Source organism: Callithrix jacchus, chromosome 3 (genome assembly GCF_049354715.1).
Source record: "Callithrix jacchus isolate 240 chromosome 3, calJac240_pri, whole genome shotgun sequence".
Taxonomy (NCBI): Eukaryota; Metazoa; Chordata; class Mammalia; order Primates; family Cebidae; genus Callithrix; species Callithrix jacchus.
In genome coordinates this window covers 131,196,337-131,218,104 of record NC_133504.1, presented here as the reverse complement: position 1 = coordinate 131,218,104, position 21,768 = coordinate 131,196,337, and positions in this window count along the sequence as shown.

Genomic DNA, 21,768 nt, shown 5'->3' with positions numbered 1-21,768 from the left:
AGATATTTGATTTCCATTTAGAAATAATAAGTTACCATAAATGCCTATAAAAGTAGTCATTAGGGAAAAATGACTACAGATAAATTTCTAAAGTTTTCACTGCACTTTATATAGGCTGCTGCTATAGGAAAATTTAGAGTGGTTAACTCTGAAGTAAAATAAGGATTAAATACAAATTTAGACTGAGTAGAGTGAATCCAATGTCTGCTTTTTCTTTGGAGGATAGTTGAAAACCACCTTTAAACTGATGAAATTCTTGTCTTCAGGGAAAGATTTAGTTTGTACGACTCCACATTTTCTAAAAGATGCTGTAGGAATTGTAAATATACATACTCCACTGAGCTCTAACCTAGATAAACCTCTGAAAATAGACCTGAATCTTTATAGTATCAACAGCAAAATAATGAGAAAGTAGAGCAGAGTGAATTTAACACGCACTTATGGTAGCTTCTCCTCTGAAAAAAAAAAAAAAGAAAGAAAACGCACATATGCATAAGACCTTTAACTATTTGAAAATAAGGAAAAGCAAGACAAATTCGCAAAAAGTGAGTACCTTAGATCAAGCCAAGATCTTATTTATGCTGGACTTCCGCAATAGAGTTCTACCTGATATCCCTGCCTCCTGCCTCACTTTCTTCCCAGCATAGATTATTCTTTATGATCTGTAAACCAAAATTTGATATTTATTTTAAATATAAATCAAATTGTGAATTTTGTCTGTTCAAAATCCTTTAGAGATTTGTCATCACACTCAGGGTAAAACCTAGACTTAGAACCACAGTCCAAAAGGCTTTTTGTGATAGGAAATCGACTACGACTGACTGTCGGGTGGCTAGCTCGCGTCTGATTCCCAGTCTCTTTCTTCTCTGCTCACTCTGAGTTAGTCACACTAGAAAAGATAATTTCTTGCTTTAAGGAAAGGAACTCTAAGAACATATCTTAATATTTGTATGTAATAAAAACAAAAACTTCAAATGGTTAGAGGAGTGACATGGAGTAAGAGACGAAACAGAACTAAGGAGGGAGCAGAGAGTGTGTGGGCTGAATGAGGATAAATAGAACTAAGTGAGAGAGGAAGCTTTCTCCCATCCACTCAAAAGTGTATGCCTGCCAGAACCATTTAGTGGAGCTGCTAAACAGCTTTGTTAAGGTGTTTATCCCCTAGACAGTTCTGAGCTGTGGGCATTCAGTGGTATAGAAAAAAATTTCAGAGTGTGCCAAGCACACAAGAGGAGGTTTTCTAGGCAGACACAGTGTTGTGACTCATCTGCATAATCCCCTCACCCTGTTCAAGGAGGAAGGAGGACACCATGAATTCTGAGGATGTCAGTCCTGACAGCTTTATTGCAAAGAAGGAGCCACTCAACTAATATGCATTCTGGCATGGCTACTTCCAGGCATATTAGATCTACCCAATTTGGAGAATACTCTGGTTTATTACTAATTTATTTCTAGGATACAAAAGGGAGAAAGACGAAAATGATGAAACAGATTTGATTACACTAAATCAGAGGTTCAATATCATCAGTTTCTTTCGGCTGTCCAGACTATGGGAGATAAGGGCTTGGAGAGAGAATGGATTTTCTTTTTTCACTCCATACCTATCATTGCCAATTTTAGTACAGGCATCATTGCTGTCAGTGCAATTGTTCTTTCTCTTCTTTCTCTTTCTCCTTTGTCCCCCTTCTTGTTCATGAAAAATAAATAAATAAATCATTTGTCACTTAAAAATATACTTTAGTAATAAATTCATCTGTAATAATTATATGTGTAGACATAAATATGTATAAGTAGGTAGTTTCGCAAACAATGAATACATATATATAATATCTCCATATTAACAAATAAGTATGTTGGTATTTTGATTAAAGAATTTACTTAGGTATTTATTTTTTTTCTGAGCCAGTAATGGAAGTTAGCAAAATGAGGCCATTGAAAAAATGCTAATGAATTATTATAAATAAAAATACATGCCTAAAAACAAATAAAGAAGATTTATATATTCTCAAATATATACTTATTTAATTTTTATTTATTTTTTATTTATCATACTTTAGATTCTGGGGCACATGTGCAGATCATGCAAGATTGCTGCATAGGTACATTCATGGCAAGGTGGTTTGTTGCCACCATCCCCCCATCACCTATATCTGAATTTCTCCAAATACATTTTAAAGATTTTATGTCCAGCTTAGCTTACTCTCTTCAATGTTAGAACTCTTTCATTTAATGAGCAACAGTTTATCCAGTGCCTACCTTCTAGAGTTCTAGATATTGGAGAAGCCATGGAAAACCAAGCAGGCAGGCTTCTCTGTTTAAATGGTGCTTATATTCTAATAAAACGTGCACTGGTAAGTAAATACAAATAAATTTAATTTAAAATAGTTATAAGGGTTATGAAAAATAAATCACAAAACCTGCTGTAACATTACTGTGAGGGCTATTTTGTTAAAGCAATGAGGAAAACCTGTCTAGAAAGGTAACATTTTGAGAAGGATCTAGTCATATAAGTATCATAGGATGAGATTCCAGTTAGGAATAATAGCATGGGCAAAGGCTTTTTATCTATCCTCAGAAGAGCAAGCTACATTCCAGAGGCTAAACCCTTCCCACTACAGATTTTTTTAAATAAGGTTTTACCAGAAGTGATGCCCATTTATTTATTCATTGTTAATGGCTGCTTTTGTACCACAAAAGCACAGTGGAGTAGTTGTGACAGAAACTACTAGGCCTGTAAATTCTAATATTTTTACTCTGTGATCTTTTCAGGAAAAAAAATGTATCACTCAGCGTCTATTAATCAAAATGAAAAATGTGATAAGAAAGTCCAGGAACTATCATAATTAAAATATTATTACAAATAGGATGGAAAAATATTATAGAATATTAACAGTGGAATGACATACTCTAATATGAGTTTTAAAAATATTATCCCTTGCCCTATTATAGAAAACAGTAACAGAGGTAGGAGAGTAAGTAAAGTGGTTATTGCATTCATTCAAGTCAATAATGATGGTGGATTAGATAAAAGTACAATGATGTGAAGGGACTACAGTGGCCAGATTCTGGATATATTGTGAGGGAGAGTAATCAAAATGTTGTGATGAATTGATTTAGGGCTATGTAGAAAGGAAAAATATATTAGTTTCCAATTTGAATGATTATATAACTGGTATTGCCAGTTACTTGGATAGAAACTATTGGCCAGAAATAGATTATAGAGTGATAGATATCAAGACATATTTTTGAATTTGTTTAGGTTTATATATATAGTAGACATTTTGTCCTGCACATTACACAATACTGGTAATGATCATTTACATGGTGTTCAGTGGAGACATTTTACTATAGACATTCAAATGGATATGTTAAGATGAATAAACAAATGTGAAATTCAAAACTGAAGATAGACTTAAAAATCTGCTGCTTAATGAATGTATTGGAAGACACATGTAACTCTATGGCATAAACAGTCAAAAGGAGTAACAAGGAAAGAGAAGGGGAGTAATTACTTTGGCACTTTAAGATATAGTGGATGAGCCATGGATGGATGCTAGCACAAAAGTAAGATAGAAAGCTCACCAAGACAGGAGAAAATCTGAAATGCAAAGGAGGAAATAGTTTCAAAGAGGTGTCAATGTCAGTTGCTTTTAACGTGGCTGCGGACATCAAGTGAGATTAGGATTTGAAAGCACGGCAGTCAATGGAAGGTTTGAAGAGAAAAAATTCCTGCAGTGGAGGGGAAAGACATTCAACTTTAGTGTGTTGTGGAGAGAGAGAATGGAAAGTGAGCAGGAGGGTCAGACACTAGAGACCACTCTTAAGAGTTTTGCTGTGAAACGAAGTGAAACATTAAGTTTTTGCTGGAGATAGCTGTGGCGTCAAGAAATAGTTACGATTTTGTTGGTTTTGTTTCTCCTCCACAGCCCCCCAGCTTCATTGAGGCATACTTGCAAATAAAAAATAGTATGTATTTAAATTTTACATCATGATTTTTGATACTCCTATACATTATGAAATAATTACCTAAATCAAGCTAATTAACACATCCATGATCACACATAGTTACTATCCTGTGTGTGTGTGTCTGTGTGTGTGTGTGTATGTGTATGCATGTGTGGTAAGGTCATTGAACATCTACTTCTTGGCAAATTTCAAATATACAATATAGTAGTATTAACTATAGTCACTATCCTGTAATTTAGATCTCCAAAATGTGTTCATCCCACATAATTGAAACCTTATACGCTGAGCAACGACTCTCTGTTTCACCCATGACCCACTCTCTGACAACTACTATTTCACTAACTGCTTCTTTGAGTTCAACATTTTTTTGATTGTATGTATAGGTGAGATTATGCAGTATTTATTTTACTGTGTATAGTTTATTTCATTTAGCTTAATGCCCTTCAGTTTCATCCATGTTGTTTCAAATAATAGGATTCATTATATCTTCTGGTTTAATGATATTTCAGTGTGTGTGTGTGTGTGTGTGTGTATAGGTTTCACGTTTTTTATTCATTTCATATGGTTTGATTGTCTATGTCTGGCCAAAATTCATGTATTCACATGTTGAAATATTAATCCCAAAGTAATGGCAATAGTGCTATATTGAATTACAGTGGTGAGACTGGGCATTCTTGTCTTGTTCCTTATCTTAGAAGAAAACATTTCAGAATTTCACAACTGAGTATGATGTTAGCTATGGACTTGTCATATATGACTTTTTTATGCGGAGGTAAATTCATCCTACTGTTAGTTTGTGGAGAGTATTCATCATAAAAGAATGTTGAACTTTAAGGTTTTATCTATACCTATTGAGATGACCATAAAATTTGTATCCTTCAGTATGTTAATGTTGTGTATTTTTCCATTTGGGCTGCTATTGCCAAGTACTATAGACTGGGTAATTTATTCTCTGGGCTAGGAAGTCCAAGTTTCTAGAATAAGGTGTCAGCAGATTCAGTGTATGGTGGGGGCACACTTTCTGGTTTATAGATGATGTCTTCTCACTGTCTCCTCATAGGGTGGCAGTGGCAAGGCAATTATCTGGGGTTTTTCTTTGCAAGTAGACTAATCTCATTCATGAAGGCTCTTCCCTTATGATCTAATCACTTGGTATAGGCCATGCCTCCTGGCACCATTACATTGGTGATACAATCTTAATCTATGAATTCTGATGGAGACACAGATATTTAGACCACAGCACTATTCCCTTGCCCCACAAAACTCACCTCCTTCTCTCATAAATAATACATTAACTGTATCTCAATAGCACCAAATGTTTTGACTTGTTCCAACATTATGTTTAAAGTCTCCTCTAAATATTATTTAAATCGGACATGAGTGAGACTCAAGGTACAATTCATCCTGAGGCAAGGTGCTCTCCAGCTGTGAATCTGTGAAGTCAAACAAGTTATGTTCTTCCAAAATACAATGATAGGATGGGCATAAGATGGACCTTTGAATTCCAAAAGAGAGAACTAGAAAAAAATTAAAAATAAATCCCAAGTAAGCCCTTAACCCAACAGGGGAAAAATTATTTAATCTTAAGCCTTGAGAATAATCATTTTGACTCAATATTCCATGTTCTAGGCACTTTGAAACAGTGGTTGGTTCCCCAGGTCTCTAGGCAACCCACCCACTTAGCTTTGATGAGGACAGTCTGCTCTGCAACTCTCATTGGTTAGAGTAGCTTACCTGTAGCGCTGCAAAGCTGGAACCACATGCATGTGGCTCTACTGGTCTAGAGTCTTGGATGCAGCCCCATCCCCTTAATTTTTCTAGGCATTGTTCTATGGAAGACTCTCTTCAGTGGCTCTCTGTCGCCGTAACGTTTAGCATAAGTCATTGGTGTGAGGCTCAGGGTGGCATCACCTTTCAAAACCTAAGTGGAGAAAGACACACTTCCAAAGCCTGAGAATTCTGCATGATGCAGATGATGCCATGCAAATGCCACCAAGGCTGGTCACATTTGCCCTGTGAAGAGGAAGGCACCATGGTCCACACCACACCTGGGCTCACTAGAGACACACCTCAGACAGCCAAGAAGCTTATTGCCAGAATTTGTGTAGCAGTGCTTTGTGTTGGTGCTGGGCAGCAAGTGCCTACGTCTGACAGGCACTTGTAATACCTCATTTGAAATTGTTCATTTCTCAGACATTCTGAGGCTGTGATTGTAGCTGCAGCCTAAGTAATCTCCAATAAGCCTTGGAGTTGTCTTTCCATTACCTTGATGAATACCATCTGGCTAATCCATGCTAATTTCTTTATTAAACAGTTTCATGGACACACACTTAGTGTTCTCACCCAAATGTATTCTCACTTTTTTTTAGTGTAGACAAGTTGAGAATTTTTAAATCTTTCAGTTCTGCTTTCAGTTTGATTATAAATTCTTTCTTTAAACTATTTCTTTCTTCTTATATTTTAATATAAGCATTCAGGAGAAGCCAACCCACACCTTTATCACTTTGTTTAGACATTTATTTCACCAAATATGCTGATATTTTATTATTAAATATTTTATTCTCAAGTTCTACCCTCCACAGAGCACTAGGACATTAACAAAATTCAGGCAATTCTTTGCCCTTTTATAAGAAGGATCACATTTTCTCCAGTTCCCAGTGAATTGTTCTTCATTTTCATTTGAGACCTCACTATATTTCTACAAACATTCTGTTCACAGCAACTTACCTAGTCTCTAAGAAGATTGAGGTTTTATTGACATATTTTTAATTCTTATGAGCACATACCAGAAAATCACCCTTTATTATCTACTGATGACAATGTAGGCTTTTTCTACATATACCTCAAAACTCTTCCAGCTTCTTTCCATTGCCCAGTTGCTAAGTCACTTCCCTAGTGTAGGCATTTGTCATAGCAGCTCCTCCCCCTACTCAGTACCAGCTATCAAAATCTTAGTTCATATGACCTTCTATGATAAAATGTTACAAACTGGGTGTCTTATAAACAACAAAAATGTGTTTCTCACAATACTAGAGGCTGAGGAATTGAAGATGAATGGTAGATTTAGTAACTGGTGAGGACACACCTTTTAGTTCACAGATGGCATTGTCTGTGTCCTCACATGGTGGAAAGGGTGAGGAAATTCCTTTGGGCCTATTTTAAAGGGAAATAATCCATTCATGAGGACTCTGCTTTCATGAGCTAACCACCTTCGAAAGATCCCACCTCCTAATATTTTCACCTAGACTATTAGGATTTTAACACATAAACTTGGGTAGAAAGGTGAGAAACATTTGACCATATCATTGATTTTTAATATAGTTTTTCTAGATTATATTTATTTCTTCCTTACTATTATTATTTTCATCTTTCTAACTTTGGCTTTATTGCTTTTCTTCTTTTTCTAGATCCTTAAGGTGTAGAGTAAGGATGTTTATTTAAGATCTTTATTTTTTATTACTGTAGGCATATATTCCTATAAACTTTACTCTTAGGATTACTTTTGCTGTATCTCTTAAGTTTTGGTACTTTGTGTTTTTATTTATATTTATATCAATATGTTTTTTGATTGATCCTTTGATTTCTTTTTTAACTCATTGGTTGTTCAGGAGTATGGTGCTTGATTTCCACGTATTTGTAAATTTTCCAAATTTCCTTCTGTTAGTAATCTCTAGTTTCCTACCATTGTGGTCAGTAAATACATTCAATATAATGTAACTTCCTGAATTCATTGAGACTTGCTTTATAGCCTAATATATGATCTATTATGTAGAATGCTTCATGTGCACTTGAGAAGAATGTGAATTCTGATGCTGTTGGATGAAATGTTTTCCATATGTCTATTAAGTCTGTTCAGTCTACAGTGTTGCTGATGTCCACTGTTTCCTTATTGGCTTTATGCCTGAGTGATCTACTTATTATTGAAAGTGGGGTTTGAAATCCATTACTATTATTGCATAGCTGTCTATGTCTCCCTTCAGATCTATTAATAATGGCTTCATATATTTAGGTGCTCTGATGTTGGGTGCATATAAATTTACAATTGTTATATCCTTTTAATAAATTGACCCCTTTTTGATTATATAAAGACCTTATTAGTCTCATTTTACAGTATTTGACTTAGAGTATATTTGACTGATAGTAGTATATGTCCCTCATCCCCGATCTCTTTTGGTTACCATTTGCATGAAATATATTTTTCTATCCCTTTACTTTTACTCCATGTCCATAAAAGTGAAATCAATCTCTTATAAGAAGGATATAGTTGGACAAGTTTTATGCTCTTTCTTCTGTACTATGGCTTTTGACAGGAGAAATTAATAAATTTGCATTTAAATTAACTATTAGTACATAATGGCTCACTACGGCAATTCAAAGAAAAAAAATGTTTTCTGATGCCTTTTAGCCCCTTAGTTACTTCCTCCCTCTCCTGCTATCTTCCTTTGTAATTTGATACTTTTTTTGTTGTTGTTTTGTTTTTTTTGCTTACTTCATTCTGCTTCTCCCACAGAGAAGGTAAATGTCTCTGTGTTGTGCTGTGCAGGCTTATGCGAAGAGTGCCATGAGTAATGTGATGTTATCTTTCTGACTCCTTTCAATGTGTGTGTGTGTGTGTGTGTGTGTGTGTATGTGTGTGTGTTTTCTGTGCTCCACCAGGTGCTGCAATTTCTCTTCTATATTAGTGGCTCTTGTAAAAATATTTTCATGTACAGATGGTTGTTCAAATTGTTATTTTTTGGGACAAGCCCTAGAAAGTCCTATATGCTTTCTTGCAGATGTAATTTTCCTAATTCTGCTTTTTAAAAAATTACTATTTAAATATGGGATCAACTATACCGTTTATGATCTTTTGGGGATGGGCCCAGAGAGTAAAAAAAAACACTGTTAGGAAGAAGATAGAGAAGAAAATGGTGAAGAGAATCTTTTCATATGACTTGAAGAATACAATTCATGACACAAATGGCAGGTTTGGACATTGATGGATATGTACCTGAGTCATTCATTGTAATAGGAGAGAAGGATATAAATGGTAAGTAATGAACCAGGAATATTAAATAGTTCCTGAATGAGTGCTTATGATTTTTCAGTATAGAACAATGTCATCATCAGTCAGGTACCAAAAGGTGTGCTTTGAAGAATAGTAAGAAGGTGAAATATTTCTTGGCACAGCACGGTGCTACACTTTTCAGGGAAGAGCAGCAGCATTGCTGGGAAATTGTCAGTGTTCATTTGTTATTTGTCATCATGGATGTTCAGTGAGAAAAGTGGGTAATTTTAGGAGGCTTTAATGTTTGTTTTCCTAAAAGTTTCACCTGTTAAGGTGAAACCAAATAGGCAGCTATCTGGGTTTAAGCAAGACAAGATTTGGTCAGGCATGTCCATAATTAGAGCTATTAATCTATAAATATCACAATTATTCTCTTCTCCATGCTTCTGATAAAATTGCACTTCACCACCATTTGAAAATAAGTACGGTTATGTGACTTGTTTTTATTTTCCCCAGATTTATAAGCAAATTTGACATATGTTTCTTCTGTGTCAAGCTCTAAAAGCCAGAGCACAGTTTTCCATCCTCCATGTTAGCTTAAATCTCAGAGTAAAGGTACCGATCAGAAATCCCAAAATGCCTGTGACAAAAATATAAAAATCACAAGGAATAACATTTTAAACCTTAGTCTCTTTGTTATAAGTTGAGCCAAGAATTTGAGCTAACAAGGGAAGTAATATGAGCATTGCTATAACGTAAAATGCCCTAACAAGGAGACTGATTTGAGTTCTGTTATTATAGCATAAAATATATAACAAGCTAATGTAAAGATAGGAGGTCTATTTACTGTTCTTATTTAGTAGGGTTTGATTATAATACTGTGCAAATGAATCTAAACTGCATAAGAAAAATGTCAACTTAGAAAAGAGATCAGAGTCAATGGATTGGATATTTAAATAAATTGAAAATATACTTTTATTAATTTGATATGATAGAGCACATGATCTACAAACTAGGTGGTTTCATAGAGACCAAAAGGCTTGAAGTTAAATTACAGAGATGATTCATTTTGGTTGGGATGGTCTAGATTATGTCTCTGAGAATGTGTTATTGCAGTTAAGTAGATTAAAAGATTATTAGAGGTGAGGAAGTACATGATCTTAGAGCCCAAAATATGAATAGATGTCTCCGGAGAATTGGAAATTTAAAATTGTATTTAATATAAAAGTGTAAATTACCTGCTGTAGCATGTAAAATACTACATAACCTTATTTTTTACTAAGGTACACACACCAGTCTCTACTCCTGTAACTTCCACATTCTACTAACTGAAATATCTCCTTTTGCTAAACATACTGTGTATTACCTTGAACATGGACTTTTGTACATACTTCTCCCTGTAGCAGAAACTTTCTCCTCCACAACTGTCTCCTCCCTACTTTTGTTTTGTATGTGCTTTACACTTTTCTTTAAAATTTCAGACTCAACTTAAACAATATTTTCAATAAAAGTTTGTTTTATTGTTAAAGTCACCCATTCTTAACCCTAAAACTATAAAGATCTTTGTACTGACTTTTACAGAACTCTGCTATTATTTTTGGCCGTGTATTGAATTGTACATGAATTTTCAGTCTGTCTTTCTAGACTAAGGTCTTTTTGATGTTATGGAATGTGTATGTTCATGTGTATTCCATTTAGCAATGAAATTAACCAAGCATTGAACAAGTATATTGCTCAAACTGTTTTTGATAAAAAAATAACCTCCAAATTTACAAAAAACTTTTAAAAAATGGGTACAATTGTGAGATTCCAAGTATATTGTTCTAAATGCAAAACACTCTTGTTTTTAAAGTCAAACTCTTATCTTGAAAATGAGAGCTAAGTTCCAAAAAAAAAAAAAGAAAAAGCAAACACACACAACCATCTTACCACCAAAAACAAACAAACAAAAAAACAGTAGCTATTTTGTTGGTTTTCATCCTGGAAAAACAAATCAGCTTCACCTCTCTTGACTAAATCTTATGACTTCAATGTTTCATTATTTATTCAAAATAATTTATGTTGCTCTTATATCCATTCCTCTTTTTGTTTATCTTTTTACAAAAATATATTTTTCTGTATATTCTGAGAGGTGATTGACAATAAACACCTATATCTTTGATAAATTTGATAAAGAACATAAGGTATTTTAGGACAAATGCAATATTTAATGTTAAATGATAGTAGTTCTAGATAATGAACATTGAATTTTGTTTTATTTTTATTCTCTTTGAGATTCTTTTAAATAAACAAGTTTAGAATCAGGACTGAAATAAAATAAGAACATTGGTGAAAAATGAGAGTTAAGCGCATAAGGGAATATTCACAATATCCATCTCTATGAAACAATTTCATTTTGCGGAAACAAAACAAAATGGATGAAATAATAATTTTGGGTTGTGTTCCCAGATTTATCATGTCTTGATGTGCAACTTAAGGTCTGTTGTGTGTATGCTTTAGCCAAGCTCTATAGAAAACAGGTAAAAACTTTCTGTGATAAACAAGATATTCTAAAGTGTTCTTTAAATTTCTACCAAAGCATTTTAAAATATATACATTATGGATTTTTTCTAAATTTACTTTAAGGAAAGAAGGGAATTTTGAAATGAGATACAAAGCAATGTGCCCTACCTATATAAATATTCACTTTGCATATTTTATATTTACAATCAATTCAGAAGTAAAGAAAATAAATTATTTGAAATTGTATAATATTTGTTAAAGAGATAGAAAACTTTTACTGAAGAATATAAAGAATTCCATAATGTTTCATTTCAGGTAATTTTAGGAAACATATTCTATTGTATCAACCCATTGGTTAAATATCATGATGGGCCTAGAATATTTGTTAAATTTATAAAACACCTTTTAGTTATTTCTAAAAATCTAGCAGCAATTAATTATATTCTCCATTGTGATGGTCAGTCTTATATGTCGCCTTGGTTAGATTAGACTTCCCAGTCATCCAATAAGAAAGGAATTCAGATGTTTCTGTGAAGGTATTTTGTAAATGCAATTAAAGTTCATAATTAATTGATGATAAGTAAGGGAGATTATTGTAGATAATCCAGATGGCCCTGAGTCAGTCAGTTGAAAGGCCTTCAGAACAAAGCTAAAGCTTTCCAGAATAAGAAGTTAGGCTTGTGAACTTCACAGAACTAACAGTCTCCTCTGCCTGCTAGTCTCCCTATGGATATAAGACTTGCGCAGCCAAGTCCTACAATCACATAAGCCAATTCATTGCCAGAAATACCTTAATGTATAACTCTTGCTGGTTTTGTTTCTCTGGTTACATGTATCCAGAAGTATAAATGTGATTCTTATTCCCTTATGTTCTTCATCTACTTTCTGGTTCTTTGGGACCTTTGGAGTTGGCACATAAAACCTTGTCCAAGACTTTGCTTCAGACTGGAAGTGTTCATCAAATAGTAAGTTTATATGGTATAAGAAAACAGCAGTAATCAAGGATGAGTTTTTAAATAGAAAAATGTCTATTTCTTGTATAAGAATAACATCCACATTCCCTGGAATGGGGTGCAATAACTGGAGAGGACAAGATGATAAGAGAAGACTTTTTACTAAAGGTCAGTGAATAAACATAAACTGTAACTCTAGACAGATACAGTGGTCAAATCTAGAATTGTTAAATAATATGATTTCAATAATTTTTTCATAAAAGATTATTTAAATAGTATGTAATGGAGTATTTAAATCATATGGAATAGCATATTATTTTTTACAATAGGTGTTTCACCTCATTTTGTTTATAGATGCAACTTTTAAAAGGTGGTTCCTAGTTTAAGAGTTTTAGTTCTAGGTTCTTCGATAAAATTTATTGCAGTGATAAAATGGCCTATACTTGAACTCCAGAACTGCACTGATCACTAGCCACAGATGTCTACCAAGTATTTGAAATACAGTTAGTGAAACTGAGGAAATGAATTTTTATTTATTGTAATTAAGTGAAAGTTAAATACTCAGATATTGCTAAGGGCTGCCATGTGGACACTCTAGATTTAAAGTGCACATTTTTCAAAGAGCAAAACTTTATAGATCAAAGCCTCATTTTAGAAAAATATCCTGACTTCATGACTTCATCAATCTGAACTTTTATAGTTAGTTCTTTAAATAATGTGTGTGTGTATGGGTGTGTGTATGTATAATATTTGTTAAATACAGTGCATTTGATATTTTCCTTTTGTACAATTAAAATAGTGTAAAGTCACAAGTAATGTCAATTATTTTGGCTGAATATATTGTCTTGAAAAAGTAGGAATGTAGAAATCATACTCATAGTGTCAAAAGTGATAAAGGTCTTTTCCCAGTACTCATATTTTTCTCTAAACTCTCTTCTTACCATGTATAAATTGTTATCATTCCAATCCGTGGCAACAAATATTGTCCTCAATCCTCTGGGTAAAACAAGAGATGTCACTGTAAATGAAGAAAAAATAAAATAACATATTTTTAGTTTTCAATATTTTAACCTAAAACATTTTTTGTAACATTTATACAGTTACTTTTCAGATATTTATACTAACCTGAAACATAGTGTCAATATTGATGCACACAGTCAGGGAATTTCTTACTATTACCTATTATGGAAATATTGACCTGAATTATTACATCAACATCAAGGAGTTTTACAGGTGATTTTCTTTCTTCTAATGAATTTAACTCACCAATTTCAGTAAATATATTTTTTAAATGAAAGAGAATTAACTTTATGCATGCCAATTTAGTGATATAAAAGTAATTAAATTTGGAAGTCCAATAATGAATTTAAATATATTTTTTCTGGATGTTCTTTGTCTAGGTTAACATTCATTTTTGGTTGTTGTCTTTAATTTCACATCAATGGGTAAAAAATGAAAGGGTAAAAATACATTGTAAATAATTCACATGTTAAAAACTGAAAGTTCATCAAGTTGTTTTCTGCTAATACTTACAGTGACATATTTAGATTTTTCCTGGGCATGGCAAATTTATTCTTTAGAATAACTTTCTACAGCATTTAAAAGTTTAGTATGTAATGATGCAATTATACTGTTGTGCCAGACAAAACTAAATGGAATCTATATTCCCAAAATGTAATAATTTGGTTATTCATCTGAGACGGAGTTTCGCTCTTGTTACCCAGGGTGGAGTGCAATGGCACGATCTCAGCTCACCGCAACCTCCGCCTCCTGGGTTCAGGCAATTCTCCTGCCTCAGCCTCCCGAGCAGCTTGGATTACAGGCACGCACCACCGTGCCCAGCTAAGTTTTTGTAATTTTAGTAGAGACGGGGTTTCACCATGTTGACCAAGATGGTCTCGATCTGCTGACCTCGTGATCCACCCGCCTCGGCCTCCCAAAGTGCTGGGATTACAGGCTTGAGCCACCGCGCCTGGCCCCCACATTGTTGTTAAGCGTTGTGGAGAATTCATCAAAAAATAAGATGTCCTCAGAGTCTAAAATTATACAGGGCTCATTTTTCAAATGTCTCTTAAATTCTGACAAGCACTTTTGAGCAGCACATGAATGTCTGAGAATAAACAGCACTGAGTTCATTTATAAAAAGTTCCTTTTATTCTCACAAGCACCTTTTGAGTAAAGGTTGTATGTCAGAAATTATTAATAAAAAGTTAAAGAAAGTGATTAATTTCTAGCAAACAAGACTTGGTTAAAAAGCACTCTAATTATCTGTAGTTCTCAAATGAATGGCCACTTCAATGGAAGAAAAAAATAAATCAAGAATATGTATTATGCTATCAAGTCACTCATTAAAAATATTACCATAATGATTTTTGTTCAACAACATCTTTCTTACTGAATATCCATTATGAGTACATAAAAATAAAAGATTCTTTTATCTTTAATGGACATATGGTAAACTAGTTTAATTACTCATTTTTATCACTCAATTGACATTAATTAAAATATTTACTATATTTAATGATTTGCTGGTAACAGAATACCAAATTACATACATACCATTTATAAAACTCTGAAAGCATGTTGCCTACCTTGACATTTTTAATAATATTTTGAAGTAAATAGGTCATTTCCAAGTTTGGGCCTTTTTCACTCCCAAGTCAGGAATGTTTGAGGCAAAAAGAAAATCCGGAAACTGCACTACACTGTTCTTGATATGGAGGCACCTAGCTCGTCTTCCTTCTTCTCTCCAACTTTCAGAGTTTTCTTATGTTTCTTTATATATGATGATTTCTGTAGTATTTATTGGAAGAAATCATCAAAAATATTTCTATACCAACTTCCGAAACAGAAGGTGAGACTATACAAACATTTTAAAGTTTGGATTTTGCTATGTACTGGTGAAGATTACAGCTTGAGATCAGGTAATATATGTGAAAGATATTAACAAGAAGCAAGGATCAGAATAGTTCAATTTGATTGTCTTTAAGAAAAATAAAAGTCACAAATCAACAATAACATAAAAAGATTTATGTTTCTTGTATTTTTCTAAGATGTAAAAGTACCAGAAGGAGAAAAGCATTGCAGTAGAGTAGGAAGTACATTATAGCTTTTAAATGTTAAGATAGTGGAATTAGAACTATTTTGCAAACTCACTTGACTAGTTGTGCAATCTGTGCTGTCTGGATTATGTTCTTTAATATTTCCACATTTTACTTTATTGTAAGATAGTTTTAAATATTGTTTAAAAGACTGCTTTAAAGAGACAATGTAATTTGCTGAATATATGCATTAACAGGAAGAATAGAATTTGAATGGAAATTTAAAAACATATAGATAGAGACTACATCATTTTCAGAGAACTTAGAGGGCCTGTAAAAAGGGTCGAGATGAATTGGAAGTATAAGCAAGGAAGAAATCCGAGCAGACATATTCCATGTGCAACAAACAAGAGAAAGAATCAAGTTGAAGTGACCAAGCAGGAAAAATGAATGGAAACTATGCAGCAGGAAAGAAATGAAGAAGAAGAAGAAGAAGAAGAAGAAGAAGAAGAAGAAGAAGAAGAAGAAGAAGTAGTAGTTGTTGTTGATGATGCATCACCCAAACTGAACAAAAACACAAACCTGGAATTTTTAATAGTTCTAAATGAAAAATTTTATTTCCCTCAGAAAACTTTTAACTAGGAATAATATATCTTTCTGAACTAGCTTTAGAAGCCTATTTAAGAACTTTGGATAAGTAGTGAATATGCTGTTTGCTACAAGTTTTATTCTTTCTGTATACTCTACAACTACTTAAAAATTCTCCATTTTGTGTGGTCATCAAAAAAGTCGCATGTATGTACGATTTAGTGTTTAATTCTCTTTCTTCTCTGATAATAGAAACGTATTTTGCATATCCTATTAACTACCTTCTTAAACTATTGGAGCCAAGACTGTCTCTATATCAACAGAATAAGTTTTCTTGGACTAAACTATTTTTTGAAAACTTAAATCCATACTATAAAGAAGAAAATATTTTCTCATAGTAGAGAACAATAACCTATTGATATACAGTTTTGTAGAAGTGACTTGAGGTCAAACAACTTTTGGAGATACTGAAGAATTTGAATGTTATAGCCAAGGTAGAAGACACACAATTTTAAGGAAAATAACTGTGCCCAGTTTAAAATAAAGTCATTAAGATAAAATCCACATTTGTTGTTGATATTTAACAAATTACACAACTCTCTGCGCCTAATTTCTTTCATTTCACTTGAAGTTGCTCTGAATATTAAATGTTTTCTGTTCTTTAAAAGTGACTAGTGTAATAAATGGTAGGTCCTTTTTCCTAAATTACTGTCTTGTTTACACTTACCTTTAGTCAGCTTATAGTACTTCTCCATTCTTTATCCTAAAGAGATTTCTTTTCATCCCACTTGTTCCCTCTCTAGGACTCTGATGATGCCAACATCTGTTAGGATTAAACTGCATTATACCCATAATTCCCTGTTTCGATGAATCAAATTGAACCAACAGAATGTGTAAAATTATTATAGATAGTCCCTTATCTTAACAGCTCAAAAAGTATATTGTAGGACTTTCAATAGCTTTGTGTTAAAATTCTGAAAGATATGTTTTAGAGGATTTTACATTTTGTCAGATAAGGGTCAAAAGAAGAGACCTTACATGTATTTACCAGGGGAACTTATCCTTTTGACTTTAAATTTTTAGGAAAAACTGTTTCCTGAGGTGAACAAACACAATGGCTTTGGATTTATCCTTTAATTCCTTGCTCACATGTGCTGAATAGTTTTCTGCACAACTAGCTTGCTTTCCATTTTACCTTACATAGTAGAAATCCACATCAACAAATGTTTTGAAATTATATACCTAAGTACACACATACATATGTGAGTGTATTTATAAACAGATATATAATTATTGCTCTACTGTTTATGTGTATACATTTACCATTATTAACATATTCTTTGAACACACATTTATTGAGAGCCTAGCAAGTGCCAGGATGGCTACAATATAGTTATTAGTGATACAGAGCTAAACACAGTCTCTGTTCTCAGTTTCACAGGTATAGGCAACAGGCTAGTCATTTTAAAGCTACAAATGCATAGCTTTGGAGAAGTACATCTAAGACATAGGTAGCACATGTCAAAATTTAAGTCACTAAAGAGACAACCAGCAGGATGGCAAATCTGACTTCAAAGAGAAGGTATGAGGCTAAAGTATATTTGGTCAATAAAGAAAAGAATGTTAAAATTTGGTTGTAGAATTGTAAAATATAGATCCATAATTGATGTTAGAGTTATACTTATATGGAGTTATCTTTTCTAATAAATAGAAATCATGAGCATTTCTATCAGACAAGAATTATGTAAATCATCAATATTTCTCAGGATAGCACCTGACATTACAGATGCTGGACCATAATGAGGAGCAAAGATACAGTCAAACAATAGAGAAACCCTTTTGGCTCCTTCTGAAGATAATTTCAGGCACACCTTTTGAACAATGCTCTAAGAAAACATTAACAATCTACATGAGGGTCATTTGCCATATTTTTAAATTCTGGATCAATGTTATACACATTTGTTTAAGGAAGACGAGTGACCAGAAATTGTAAACAATATCATGGAATGACTTGAGATTCTGGAAATACTTGCCTGAGGTATTCTTTATACATGTTTTAAGTAAAAGAATGAGCTGAATGAAATAATTTCCAAATGCATTCATCATGCAACCAATTTCTTAAAATTGCCATATTTAATGCTCTAAGGATTGTTCTTTTGACCTAACCCGTTGTGTTGAATGCTTATGACAATTTTACTGACTACTCCGGTGGCCCTCAGTAATTAACTTTTATTTTCTTCATAGTCCATCAGTTTAATCTTTCTAAATCCCATTTGGTAAGTGCCAGATACAGCTGCTGTCTTCCAAAGTCTCCAAATCTTGATGTGGCTGTACGTTCTTTATCTTCTCCATGTGTATAAGGAGATTTGCAGCTTCCATGGTTATTATCTCAGCCCACCCTGTACAACATAGGACCACGTAGGACTCTCTAGAGTAAAACCCTCTGCTGGGCCATCTGTTCATATAGGATTGTTTAAGATATAATTTACATTTACTATATCCCATAGGAAACCACAGTAATGTTCCCTCTCGGGAAAATCTATGACATAGATATTGCCACTGAATTTTTAAAGCCAACTTTAAAAAAAACCAGAAGATAATATAACAGCCATTAATTCAATTGGGAATATAATGCAGCTCCCTAAGCCCATATAAACTTGTCATCTCCAAGAGCAGATGTTAATACAAAAATAAAAATCAGAACACAAAAATTACAAATCAACACTTGTATTACTGAACAAGCATCTCCACATTAAACCACATCAATACTATTTTATACTTGTGGGGCTTTTTGCAGGCAAAAGTTGAAGAAAGAAAGTTTATATAGCTCCAGGTATTAACTTGTCTTTTCAATCTTAGCCTTTATTCTGGGTTAGAACATTACAAAATATGTTGGTAAAAAACAACTCGCATGTGGTTTCAGAATTTTTGAAGGATTTAGCACTAACCCTGATCATTACATAAAATATTTAAAATCATTCAACATTTTAAACAGAAAATTCATGCTATTATTCCACTTGTCACTTTTTCTTGAGAACTCTTAAATCAAGAATTCCGTGTTAATGCTCCATGGTTTCAACATAAACCAAGCTGGTATTTTACTCTGTGTAAGGTATCCCTGATCTACTTAAAATGATGTACACTAACCCTCCCATAAAGAGTTTTTAGTCATAGTTTAATACATTGGAGGGGAAAATCACAGCTATTAACTAGTGGATCATTTAAAAAAGCAGGGGCGGAATAACACAGGGACCTTGTTGGATTCTTGTTGTTATTATTGCAATTGAGCTGATTGTTTAACAACAATTCAAATATAGATTTATTTTTGGGATAGCTTTCAATGATAATTAAATACCCACATTCTTTAACCTTCTCTTACACATTTGTATTTATCCTGTAGTCCTTAAACAGGCTCATTGCCTATTGGTTAACACTATAATTATCATGAAAATAAAGTTATTATTATTGGAATAATAATACATGTTTATTTTGAAAACAAACAGAAAATTCAATGTGTGAAAAGAATAAAATAGCTAAAATAATTGCTTTACTTCTACTGTCAAGAAATATGCATCATTATTAAACTTAGGTGAGTATCATTTCTCCTTTTATTTTGATGTGGAAAGATTAGGAGGGCCAGATAGATCAAAATACTACTATATAGTATTCATTGTATAGTATTGAGGGACTGTGGTAAGGAAAGCAGAGGCCATAAGGGGCGTGGTTCCAAAGGCAGGAATTTTCCAGTGCCTTGCTTCCATAAATGTCCCCATCCGGGAATGTAAAGTTCTTTGTCTGACTTTTCCACACCTGGGCTAGGTAGAAATTCCAGGTGTGCTTCTTTGTTCAAAAAGCCAACAAAAATCTCTGGGAGGAAGGGCCTCTGTTATGGACCTAACAGCCAATCCAGTATCAAAGTCAAAGATCAATCCCTCCAGAAGTTTGAAAGAACACCTCTCATTGGACAAGAACATCAATAGATCGGAATAACTCCAAGGTTAAAAACCCACTGCTCCTTACCTATCCAGATATCCCCTCCACATTCCCCTCCCATGGCGGCGTGGGAACTCTCCCTCTCCTCTCTTTCTCTCCCTCCACCTAATAAATCACTCTCTGCTAAACTCTTTGGGTTCATGATATTTATTAGAATAGTAAGCTCACCGTGCCTCCAGGGGTCCTTCCCACATTCCTGGAGCAAGAGAGGCCAAGGACCTGGTTACATCCGATCTGGAAAACTGAAAGTGTCTTCTCAATGCTGCTGCTCCCTCTCATACATTACATCTTTGGCAAGACAGCTAGGAGTAAACGTCAGAGCAGTGAGTGTATCGGACCCCTTTCACTTGCAAAAATCTGTCCTATTCACTTCCTTTAAATCCACTAAGGAGAAAGCAAGCAGCAGGCGTAGCTGCACAGAGCCAGCATAGTTGCCTAGGCAGGCCCGGCACAGCCTTTCAACAGTGCAGCGGCCAGACTTAAAAACATGGTGCCAGGCTTTCTCCAAACCAGTTTCCATTTTTTGCTGCTCTCTGTTTCTTGGGACCAAGTCAAGGACCAGGTGGGCTGTCGAGCACAGGGAGGGGCTTGACAGCTCATGGCCCTGGTGGCCGCCATGGTGGACAGTGACACTATGGGGGATGTGGCATTGGCAGCCCTGACCCTGGGCCGGGCAGAGGCTGCCCAGAGATCCTTGCCCACAATACCCTCAGACTTATGCCTATGGGGACCTCCTGCAATATAAGTGCACAGGGTCAGTTCCCTTAGTCTGCAGTGATAGGTTATTTCCTAATGGAGCTAGAGTCTATCAGAGGATACTGGAGGCTATAAGACATTGTGTTTTGTTGTCACCCACAGTTTCCCAATCCAACTGAATCATGCCAGAATCTAATGATGTACAATTTGTCTTGCCTATGATTGGCTCTCCATATGGCAGAACTGGGTCTGAGGCTCAGATAGTTACATACAGGCCCCACAACCCTAAGGCATGTTCCCATAATGAAAGGTGGGGTGGGGGAGGAGGCCCAGGTCCTGAGGGCATTGCTCCAACCTCTGCCAAACCCCATCCGTTACCTTCTTTAAGATCGTTGTGCTTAGAGTTCCTACCAAGGAGTATATCCTCCTGAGGCAGTTTTATGATCAGGATCAGGTCTATGTTAATTGAACTCTTGCAGGGGAATATTGGCACCCTACACCCAAGACTCACTGACCTACTTCTTCAAGGTCACTCTGGTACAGGGCCACTAATTCCAGCAGTCCCCATGTCCTTATTATGGCCAATGAAGACATTTACACAGTGAGAGTATGCCCATAATGCTGGTAAGTGTGATTAAACCTGGCACATAGGAGGGCCCAGAAGGTGATCCCGCATCTAGGGTGCAAGGAAACTGCAAGGTACTGTAACTGCTAGCCACAGGGCTAGCAGTTGCAAGGAAACTAGAAAGGTGGACATTCCTGTGTTCAATTTCAGATGGGTCCTACTCTTCCCAACACAAAATCATCCTTAAATTGTATCCCGGATAATTGGGACTAATTTGACACACAATCTTTGAAGAAGTGGCTAATTTTTCTCTGCCAAACAGTGTGGCCAGCATACCCTCTCCCAAGTGGAGAAACCTGGCCTGCTAAGGGAAGTATAAATTATAACACCATTCTATAATTAGATCCGTTCTGTAAGAGCAAATGTAAATGGATTCAGGTCCCCTATGTGTAATTTTTTCCTTTCTCTAAGGAATAA